This window comes from Dipteris shenzhenensis, chromosome 4 (assembly GCF_047967505.1).
Source record: "Dipteris shenzhenensis isolate YYH24624 ecotype China chromosome 4, Dip_SZ_1.0, whole genome shotgun sequence".
Taxonomy (NCBI): domain Eukaryota; kingdom Viridiplantae; phylum Streptophyta; class Polypodiopsida; order Gleicheniales; family Dipteridaceae; genus Dipteris; species Dipteris shenzhenensis.
In genome coordinates this window covers 57,611,163-57,623,750 of record NC_141599.1, presented here as the reverse complement: position 1 = coordinate 57,623,750, position 12,588 = coordinate 57,611,163, and positions in this window count along the sequence as shown.

The following is a 12,588-nucleotide window of genomic DNA, read 5'->3' as shown; positions in this document are numbered from 1 at the left end:
ATTTTGGATTATTAGTGGCTTGGCTAAGTGTATAAACTAAAGTTAGAAAAAGCTTTTTTTTTAGAATAAGCCAGCTATTCTAGAAGGGGGATGGGCTTTTTGTAAAGGGGTATATGGAGGAAAGCACAGGGACTTTTTGTATGATTCTTGCTCGGAAGCTTTTTGGGAAATATACATAAAGACATAGGAGGTGGAAGGAGAGCACCACACCTATGGGGGGAGATTGTAACATGCGTTTGGAAACTGAATTGAGATAAGTCTTGTGTTTGTGTGTAATTCCTTTCGTAGTGATTTCTTCTTTGCACCGTGCACATACTTAACTATGTTTGGAAGGCGTATTCCATCAGAGATAAGTTATCCTGATGAGGATGTGGAAAACGATCACCATCGGTCAAGAAGAAGTTCAACACCGATGACACTTACTGAGGAAGAATGGCAAGAATGCTATCAGCATGAGAAGCAACAACGTCAAGAGATTGAAGATACTCTATGCCAAGTGACAACAACTTGGAAGCCACCTATATCGATTGAGGACGAGGAACATATGCATGCATCAGATTCACTGGATGCATGGAAACATCCTGCACGGGACCTTGAGTAGGAACTTGAGTACATGCGCAACATGTGTGACATGCATGAAGCCAACGAAGAATGCATAAATTGAGTATTAAAAGAGATGACTGAAGTCACAGAGAAGCGTATGAAGGACAGAGATGATGAAAAAAAGTGAAAGCAGCAAATTATCAGACACCAGTGATAATGAGCGTGGAAGAAGCAAGACGAGACATCAAAGGAAGAAGAAGCGACATGTGAAGACTTCACTATGACGACATCATGACACTACTCCTTCACATGAGTCCAGCGATGAAGACAACGTGAGAAAGGCGATCTTGAAAGCACTCAAGCTTTGTGATAAGAAGAAGTTTCATAAGATTAATCACAAACTTTTTCTTTTCCAAAATATGATGGTAAAAGAGATGGACAAGCTTTGCTTCCATGGATTAGTTCTTTCAATCAATACTTTTTGGGAGAATGGTACAAAGAGATTGAGAAGGTAAAACTTGATGTGAGTCACATGACAAGTAGTGCACAATTATGGTGGAGTGTGGTTGCTGGAAGCACTCGTGTTCCAAAGATATGGGAAGCATTCAAAGATAAAATCAAGAAGCGCTTCCTACCTACACAGTTTGAAGAGGATACTCACAGGCAATGGTGAAGATTGAGGCAGTTGGATAATGAGAGTGTGGATGCATACACCAATAAATTTCTTTCCTCTCTACTTCAATTGCAAACTATTGAGAAAGTGTCCCGAAAGGAGCAATGTCGTACCTTTGTTGAGGGTTTACGCCCTACTATTCGTGCTGATGTAGGTATGATTCAACCATCTACAGCTTCTGATGCTATGGATTTGGCATTAGAGTCAAAAAGAAAGCAGGGAAGAAGGTTTGCTACTCGCACCCCTCGAGAAAAGAAGCATACTTCATACTTTAAGCAGGAGGGTGTAAGTGGAAAAGTTGGTAGATATGATGGTAAGTCTAATTGGAAACCTGCTAAGTCACATGTTAATCAAAGAACCAAAGAACTTGTCACATGTTACGAATGCAAAGAGGAGGGACACTACTCTTATGAATGTCCAAAGAATCCACTTGCTACACACAAGATAGGTACCCAAGCAAAGAATGCTACCAACAATAACGGAGGCAATGGAGGGAGAATCAATGGACATACCAACACTAATAGTCAGGGCAACAACTCCGCACGGATCAACTACATTGATGATGGATCCCATGATAAATCTTTCAAGCAAGAGGGCGAGGATGAGGACAACGACACTGAAGATGCCGACTACACCCCTTTAGGTAAGTGTTATTCATATAAAAGTGCATCTTATTTTTATACTTCTTTGTTACATATGACTGCCTATTGCACGAAAAAGAACATAGTGTCTTATTTGATGATGGAAGCACCCATGATTTCATTTCACAACGTTTAGTAAAAGTTAGGGCTTGCAACCATCAAAACAAAATATAAAGTCAAATCAGCTTTTCAAGGATCGAATTATAATTGTTTGCAAATGGTTAAGGATCTTGAGGTGACTTTAAGGCCATTAATTGAGAGCTGTGATTTCTTAGTCGCTCCTTTGCGTGAGCAAGATCTCATTATAGGGATGCCCTGGTGCGTCGATCATAATGCCAAACCTGTTTATCTTGAACGCACCATTACTGTGACTCAAGGCACTGAGACTATGACTCTAGAATGCGACAAGAATCTTCCCTCTTGGCCTATATTGTCACATACCCAGGCTAAAAGAGCTTTGCTCAAACGTGAGAAAACATATTTGGTTATGGTCAATAAAATTGAGGCTAATCCTGAGACTAAGAAAACTAAGCAAGAGCCTTTGGATCCTTTTCTAGCTACCTATGATGACTGCTTTATGGAAGACTTACCCCCTGGCCTACCTCAATCTAGACCTGAGGATCATAAGATTGACCTTATTCCAGGTAGCACACCACCGTGTAAATAACCATATAGACACAATCCTATTGAGCAGCAAGAGATTCAATTGCAAATAGAAGATCTTTTGGCTAGAGGCCTAATTCGACCTAGTAGCTCACCATTTGTGGCACCCGTTCTTCTTGTCAAGAAGAAAAATGGAACTTTCTGAATGTGCATCAATTATTGTTCCTTAAATAAAATCACAGTGAAAAATCAATACCCCATTCCAAGAGTTGATAATCTACTCGACAAGTTGAAAGGATCCACAATCTTTAGTAAGATCGACCTTAAGTCAAGATATCATCAAGTGAGAGTGATCGAGCCCAATATTTTCAAGACTGCTTTTAGAACCCAAACTGGTCACTATGAATTTCTTGTTATGCCTTTTGGATTGACCAATGACCTGCCACATTTAGTCGGATGATGAATCGTATCTTCCTACCCTATCAAGACTTTGTGGTAGTTTTCTTTGATGATATCATGATTTATAGCAAGAGTTGAAAGGAACATGAGAACCACTTGGATCTTGTTTTCTCCTCTTACGTGAGAACCAACTGTATGCCAACCCGGAGAAAAGTTCTTTTTTCTAGCCTGAAATTGAATATCTTGGACACATTGTTCAGTTGAAGGCATTCGAGTAGATCCCAAGAAGGTAGAAGTGATAGTAAACTGGCCATAGCCTAAAGATATCCATGAGTTACGATCTTTTCTAGGTCTGTGTAGTTATTTGTTAGAAATTTTGCACACAAGGCACATCCATTGACCAAACTACTACGTAAGACTTGTGCTTTCTCTTGGAGTGAGGAGCACACTTTAGCTTTTCAACGACTTAAGGGTGCAATGACGCACACACCAGTTTTGACCATGCCGGACTTTACAAGACCCTTCTTTGTCATGGTCAACTGATGCTAGTGGACAGGGTTTTGGGGTTGTGCTCATGCAAAACCATCCAATTGCATTTGAGTCACACAAATTAAAACCAGCTGAGCTAAACTATTCCATGTATGATAAAGAATCAGCCGTTAGGGTGCATGCCCTTAAACTCTGGAAACACTATCTTATGGGTTCCGAGTTACTCATTAAGTCTAATCACCAGAGTTTTAGACATCTCCTTACTTAGCCGGTGATCTCGAATCGGCACATTAAATGGGCTGCCTTTATTGATAGTTTTAAACCGATGATCCAATATCCAACCAGGCAAAGACAATGTAGTTGCCCATGCATTGAGCCGTTGACCTAGCATAAATAATATCTCAGTCATCGAGGGAGACCCTTTTGAGCCTATGAAGGCGGACTATCCTACTGATCGAGACTTTTCATAAATTTGGCATAAGATTAAGCAAGCTAATAGCACCCCTATGGCCTCGTATTCCATTCATAATGATTGTCTATTCTACGAAAAGCGCTTGTGTGTCACTACACCATTTCGACGCTTGGTACTAGAATAGGTACATTAGCCACCCTATATGGGACATAGAGGCATCGCTGCTACGTATCAGATTGTAATTCAAGATTTTTTTTGGCCTAAGCTTAAAGTTGATGTTGCAATTTTGTTGCACAATGTCTTATTTGTCAAAAAGTCAAGAGCTACAAGGGCAAATATCAAGGTTTACTTATGCCTTTACCAATTCCTGATGGCCCATGGGAGCAGATTTCTATGGACTTTATTATTGGATTTCCTATGACTAGCTCAGGTTTTGATATGATTTGGACTATCATTGATAGACTTAGCAAAGCAGGCTTACTTTATTCCTTGTAAGAAGACCTTGACCATAGTTCAGGCTGCTCAATTGTTCATCAAGCACATCTTTATACACCATGGCCTTCCAAAAGTAATCGTGTCAGGCTGGGATAGTAAATTTTGTAGTAACTTTTGGACTACACTCTTTGACAATCTTGGTATGAAGTTAGATTTTTCTAATGGCCAAACCGAGGTCAGACAAAATACTATTTGTGACATGTTACGTGCTTACATGTCTGGTTAGCTAGGCAAATGGGACAAATTTATACACATATTACAATTTGCCTACAACAATACTAAGCACTCTGCTACAGGCAAATCTCATTCCAAATTGTCTATGGAAAGACTATTCCTACTCCATTGACCCGCCTTAAGCACCAAGTAGAGGCTGCTGATCAATTTATTGAAGATTTCTCTAGCATTTTGGCTACTGTCAAAAAGAATATTGAGCATGCTCAAGTTGTGTATACTGCAAATGCAAACAAGTGTAGAAAGAAAGTTGTATTTGCTGAAGGTGACCTAGTCATGTTACGTATTGAGAAGCGCAGACTTAAGAGTATTGAGACACACCCTGTAGTTAAGTTTGCTCCTAAATCCTATGGTCCCTTCAAAGTTTGGAGTGCATTAATGACAATGCCTATCGTCTCGAATTACCACTCGATTGGAAAATTCATAATTCTTTTCATGTGCACCTCCATCCTATTTATCTTCTTACATTTAAGAACCACCCCATTGAGGATGCTAAGTGGATTCCCGAGCAATATTTTTGCCACCAGTACCTTGATTTATTGACTACTTTTTTGTCATGCAATTGAGATTTCAAGCAAGAGGGATGTTACGAGAATTGGAATTATCCCATTAATTTAATCCTTTAGTATTTAGTTTAGTGAGATCCATCATTTTTATCGCGCAGCTGATGCATGTGTGCTCGCTGTTCCGTAGTGATGCATGTGTGCTCCTATATGGCTGGATATACGGCTGTCGATTGTATGAGTGTGTAGCATTGTGTGCACCACTTACGTGATGATGGTATGTGTAGCACGTGTGCATCATCTGTACGATTTTATTCATGTGTAGCATCAGGTGCACCATGAGATGATATGTGTCGCATGTGTGCACCATTCATCTGTGATTTATTGATTTCGTATTGCTATAATACTAAAAGGTTGATTGATTGTGGTGATTAATTCCAAGGTTATCTTATGCTTGAAATATTTCATTATTATTGATCGTGTGAATCCAGGAGAAAAGTAATTGATCGAGCGATGGCATCTAGCAAGCATGATTCGCCATATTTTGGGCACGTAGGCACAACTCCAATGATGCGGGGATGAATAGGCTTATGCCTAATTTTTGATATTACAAAAGCTTATGTACATATTTGAATTTTGGATTATTAGTGGCTTGGCTAAGTGTATAAACTAAAGTTAGAAAAAGCTTTTTTTTAAGAAAAAGCCAGCTATTCTAGAAGGTGGATGGGCTTTTTGTAAAAGGGTGTATGGAGGAAAGCACAGGGGCTTTTTGTATGATTCTTGCTCGGAAGCTTTTTGGGAAATATACATAAATACATAGGAGGTGGAAGGAGAGCACCACACCTATGGGGGGAGATTGTACCTAGCACGCTTGTTCTGTCTCTTTCGTTTGTGAGTTTTGAGAGTTTGTGCATATTTTTGACGAGTGTTGCTGTGTTTTTCAAGGATTTGCAGGTTCCGTGAGTGTTTCCCATCGTAGTGACATAACTGCCCATAATATTTCCTATCCATAGCCTAATTCTTGCAACCACCCGATGAGACGTGCTCGTGGTACCATGTTGAAGGCTTTGTGAAAATCCACAAAGTAGTAATAGATCCTCTATCTCTATGCTTTGGCCTCCTATATGACACTCCTGAGTGTAAGTATGTGGTCTATGGTCCCATGATCACGCCGGAAGCTTGCATGTCCCTCTGCTATGAGTACCTGCATGTCTATGTAGCATCTGACCTTTATATCAAGTACTAAGACATATATCTTAAACATGACATGCCCAATCATGATGGTCCTATAGTTGGCTGGATGGGATCCCCTACCTTGTGGATAGGTGTGATAGTGTTGAGAGTCCATGTGCATGGAAAACCAAGACAAACTGCTTCATTGAATAGCCTTGCTAGGAGAGGGGCTAGGATGTCAATCCCGTATGCAATAAACTCAGTGCATAGACCCTCATGGTCCTTCGCTCGGCCACCATTGTGAAGCTTCATGACCGCATCTTTGATGCCCCCCTTAGTGAATAGATTGTAGGAAGTTGGTCGAGGTGTATCTGAGAGATCAAGAGTGGGTTGGTCAGGAATGTTCTATAATGTGTGTGCGTAGTTGTGCCAGACATGAGCATCTATGAGTGGTGAGGGGAACCACCGTTCAAGAAACTGTCACCAAAAGTCCTTGGAGTTACTGCAAAACAAGATGTTCAGTAATTCCTCCTCATTTTGGCAACTAAAGTTTCATTTCTTTTTGTGAACCAGAGTTTGATGATACTCGCGTATTGTGTTCAGTTCGCTCAGTAGGCCATGTTTGGACTCGAATCTGAGTTGTCGAGGCGAAGAGCCTTACACTCATCATCATACCAACTATTATATGGCACTAACCCTAGAGGTGGTGGACAGTTAGAGCTTGTGGTGTATGGGAAGGCATGGAGGGTAGCCTCGTGTAGTGAGATCGACTTATCAAAGTAGCTCGGTCCTCTAATAGAGCTATGTGGTCAATATACGTGAGTAGAGTGTAGAGTCATGCATAATATATTGGTGAGAGACTATGATCAAAGTGCGTGTCATGGAATTTCTAGTTCCAAGCCTAAGGGGGCCTATCTATGATAGATTGTCAAATGAGGCCATTCCTGAAAGGCTAATAGAGCTTGAAAAGCTCGACAAGATGAGATCAAGTGTGGCATACCACATCAAGGTCAAAAAGCTTTGCCAAAAAATGTGGTTTGATCGCAATCTCAGAAACAAGGACCTTAAGGCAATCTTGTACTATTGTACAGTATAAGGAATAATAGGTGTAAGCTTAAATTAGTTCCCACCAGTGTCAGCCCCATCGTATCTATCATCGATGTACACATTCACAAATTTGACATCAGTTCAGTATTCTTGGCATTCGTCAGTTCGTTACTCAGTGTGACACTTGGTGGTGATCTTTCTCTCGGATTCAAGATTGTTGCACCTTTGCATGCACACATGCCACCCATGCACAGTCACATTTGTTGACTATTTTTGGCATTGGTTTTTGCATGCATACATCAGACTTGTACAACCTCTTGGCTATGCCTGACACTTAGTTGTCATCTTGGTTTTACAGGCTTGACCCTTGGCACACAGTAGTTCTCACATGACTTGGTTTTGACCCTTTAGCGTAAGCCCCTAGTGGCAACTCTCACACAGTGTTCTCATGGGTAGACACTCTCACTGCCAGTACACAAGTAAGCCTCTTGTATAGAGCACCAAACCATCTCCATCATGGAGTTATCCACATCACACAGTTGATGATACACTAGTCATGACTCCACACAAGATCCATGAGTGGAAAGAGAACCTTCTTCGACCATTCATTGCCACAGGATATGTACCAGAATATGATGCAGACTCAAGCCTCATTGGTCTTGACAGATTGGACACAGATGTTCCACACGTTAGCATAAATCAGCCCATAGTTTTTGCTCATGCATATTCCTCAGTTAACCCTCAGCATGAGGCACACTTCTCGGTAAGCCCTCAACACGAGGCATATTTGACAGTAAGTCCTCAATATGAGGTAGTCTCACCTACATCAGCACAGTCTAATTCTTGTGATGCATAGCCATCACTCTCATGCATGGATCTGACTCCATCTTTTTCCACAAATGTGGATACTTAGTAGGAGTTCACCTATGATCATGCAGTTCTTCACAGTAGGTAAGTCCTCAAAATGTGGCACTCACATCTTCTGCCGCATGCAGAGATATATGCCCCCGTGCATCTAGCTCTTCATGTGATTCCATTCTAGCATCCATCATTGATGCTTTCACCTCTGACATAGAGCATACATTGGGCTCACTTCCCTTCAGCAGTTCACATCAGCACATCAGTCTTTAGGACATTCCCACATTGGCTCAATCACGCCACATTGCACCCTTGGTGGATCCAGTGATCACCACCTCTTTCGATCAATAGATCATTCCTCAGCACGAGGATACCTATGCATTAGTGCGGTCCAGCGCAATGTACATCATCATGTTTAGCCATAGCGCAACCTGGGAAGACTCAGTGTTTCATCATGCACTTATGGCTGTCGTATACAGTCCATACTTGATGTAGATTAGTGGTTGAATCCAGGATTGAATCCAGGATTACAGATCAGTCCCTACATCAGCATTCGGTAGTGCATGTGCTTCACGAACATCTTATGCTTTCTCAGTTGTACTTTAGGCTTTTGGGCATTTATCCTATTAGCTCCTTCTCGACGAACCTATGATAGATGCTACATCTCATGCGATGGATGTTTAGCTATGCACACATCAAATGACCTTCAGCTCATGATAGTTGAGCATACAAGTTTGACAGGTTGCCATACCTTGTCATTTGTATGGGCCTCTTCATCAGTAGAGCAAGGTATCAAACATGCACCTTCAGCCCCAAATTTTCAACCCCTAATCACTCTATCCACATCGACTATGCGGTGTCCTTCAACCCTGCATCATTCAACAGAGATTACATTACTGAAGCATACCTCGCACATTGCTGTCAGTTCTTTTGGGTTAGTGACACCCTCGTATGTCACAACCTACTAGATCACATCAACTAGCCTCACATTTGGATGCCTCTTCCTCAGAGCAGCTGCACAGTCCATAGTGACTTATGACAACACGTAGCCATACATGGTCATCTTTTGATCGATTAGTTTTTGATTTAGGTGGACTTTACCTTCTACATATTTCCTTCCTCTTCCTTTCGGCCTATCTTATGGGTTTAATTCCCAAAGGTGAAGGATGACCTACAACTTAAGAGGGGGAAATCCACATTATGTATAGGATCGTAAGTTGTACTCATTGTACATGCTTCTTCTACATAGTCACTGTGCTCACATATGCACATACTACTCCTGAAACTAGATAGTCGAGTCTCTTGTTTTGACATGGCTCTCTTGGTAAGGTTCTTATTTGGAATCCTTGACAGATGTGAATGGCTCGATAACATTATAAAATGGAACATAATCTTTCTCACATTTATCAAAGGCATAGTTCAGTTCTCTGAATCGTCATATATATGCTATGTGTGATTGTGCTTATATACTGTGCATGTACACTTGATTTTCAAATTTGGAATTGTTCACTAAACGAGATGCTTTGAATAGTGTGGACAATGCATGTAAGCAATGTAGATTTGTAAAATGAGGAATTGTCTTCTATGGCTCATGAAAGCGAGACATTTGACCATTGGAAGCATCTTTTTCTTGAATGCAAGCAGCATGCTAATAGCCAAGATGAAATAGGATTTTGTGGAAAGGTAGATGCATTTTATGTATGCAAAGGGTTGGCTATAATAACAAGACTTACAATTTTTAGGATTGCTCAATTACAATATGGTGATTGTATATATTGAATTCTTTCATTAGTGACATGCCCCATAAACTTAAGTGAATATAGTATCACTAGTTGAGGAAGAATCAAATGTAATGAAGTCAGCATTTATGTCAGTGCATGACTCTTATACCAATATATTGATGCTTCTACACTTAGAATTCACAAATTTGTCAGTCTTAGTGTCAAAATACCTTGGGGGGAGAGAGAGAGAGAGAGAGAGAGAGAGAGAGAGAGAGAGAGAGAGAGAGAGAGAGAGAGTATGTATATGTGTATATAATATATATTTATATAGATATATATATGCATATATAGGTATTTATACACACACACACACACACACATGTATACCTATTTTCTTATCTGATTTGAAGTAACACACATGGTCAGTGTAAGGAGATTGGTGTTCAAACTTCATAATCTCTAAATAAACTTCATATTTAACCTTAGTAACATTCTTTCCTTGACATACTAATATCTTCAAGTGCATTCCCATACAAGTACTCTTCTCTAGTAGGTTGACTCCTTATATGTACCTTCGTATAAATGGCAGTTGAGGTTGTCCCTATCTTTCTAAGAAGTAATCTTGTTCACATTTGCAAGGAAAGCATTGGCTTAGAGTATTTATTCTAACTCATAGTAGGATTATGTGGTGATATGCCTAAGTACCTTACACTGGGAACAGCTCCGTCTTAATTGCACCAAATGTCACCCAAGAGATAATGCCAAAATCCATTCACTAAATGGCAGTTTATGTAAGATTGTGACCATCTTTGGCAATGCGAGTCTCATGCCTATTTTAAAGCTTTGGCTCCTAGCTTAACCATTGCATACAATCTAAAATTTTATTAGTGTTAGATGCCATTGAAAGCTTCCTTCTTCCTTTCATTGCTTTGCTAAGAAACAAAAGCACTTCAATGGTAGATGATGGTAATGAGATGCACACCTCACAAAAGAGCATAGCTTGTTGATGGCACTCCTAAAATCCCCCATTAAGCAACCCTAAAGTGCTATTGCAAGCACATGCTATTACAGAGACAATGTATTAATATATGTATAACAGATATTATTTAGATATGCTTATGGAATGAAAATATGAAATGCACGAAATACATTATAACTACCTATAACATCTTGTGCCAATCAAATGACTTTAGAGCACTTAGTCTTCTTTTAGCATGGTAAAAGCAACCTTCAAAGAATGCATGTACCTTATAGTTTTCATTCTTGCAATCACACTTTTGACATACTTGTCTTCCATTGGATGCCCATGGTGCCTTTGGCAACTTCACCTTCCCATTCACCTCTATTGGCCACATGCTCCTCTTTATCCCTCCGTCCTCAAGTCCTCTTGCTACTTCCAATTCTCTTTATCCCCTATCATATGCTTCCATAGGCTTTTAGAAGCATTTTTGAATAAGTGCATCGGATCCAAAAGATAGCTGGCTTTCAAATGTTTCCAATAAGTAAGGTGTAGAAAATAGATAGCTTTTCCATTCCATGTGAAGGTATCAGTGTGTTAGGATCATGCCATTCCACCAACCAATCCCCCATGTTCATCATCATTGAAGGTGCTTCTATCATATCAAGCTCTCCAAATGAAGCATGGATGTAGTAGGGATGATGCACAGAATGGAAGTCTCCAAAGTATGTCCACAAAATGGACAAGCATAATATCCTTTCTCTATTAGACTTGCACAATTGTGTAGCCCGAGATAGTCATGCATGGTCCCTAATAAAGTCCCTCATAACATTAGATCTCTTTTGCCAATGGGTAGTGATATCATACACTTGAGTGCTATGCCACAAAGCTTGAACCTCATCCACCAATGGTGCAAGATACACTTCTAGGTTCTTCACTCTATGCTACTCTTAGAGCTAGCATGAGGTGTCTTTTCTTATAGTAAGCCATTGAAGAATATTGTAGTTTACAACTATCACTGGCCATGTAGACCAAGATGTGGATTAGCATTAAAGGGGCTAATAGGTCCATCCATATCTAATCCAAGACGTGAATGGAAAGGCTTATCTTTAAACTATGTCCGCTTGCTCTCTATGCTTTCCCATCAACTTGGATTCTTCACATGCCATTCGTTGTGTATGCCATCCCATAAGCTGGGCCAATGAACAACGACAAAACAGGTGTTTTGGCCATAATAGGCATATGTTGCAACACTCTCTTTGGTATCTTATCCTCTTATGTATATGATCATTTGGGAAAGCATTTATGGAGTTGTAGTCCATACCCAATGCTGCAAGAACTTGCTTTGCCTCTTTCTTAGACTCTAGAATCATGTTACCCTTTGGAAGCAATGTACATACCAACCTTATAAATTCAAAGGTTAGATTGGCTCTATGTTTAAATAAATATCTTATTATAACTCCAAAAAGTTTGTTACTAGAAAATAGAGATGATGAGGAGATGACACTTATACCATGCATCGATAGTCTATAGGCTCAATATGAAAAGAATTGTTGTGAAATGATAATTGCCTCATCTCCTAATCGAGCCTCCTCAAGACTCATGGTGTGTGGTTCTAACTGCTTTCCATCTCCTAGAAGATTCTGAGAGAGAGAGAGAGAGAGAGAGAGAGAGAGAGAGAGAGAGATCAAAGTAATTTATATATTTCAAAATAATATTTTGTTTATTTGTGAGGGGTAGATTAAAGGAGAGGTATAGAGACAAAGAGAAAAGAGAGGGAGATGAAGAGAGGGGAGAGAGAGAGAGCATCAATAGAGAGAGGCTTTTATAGGTACTTGTTAT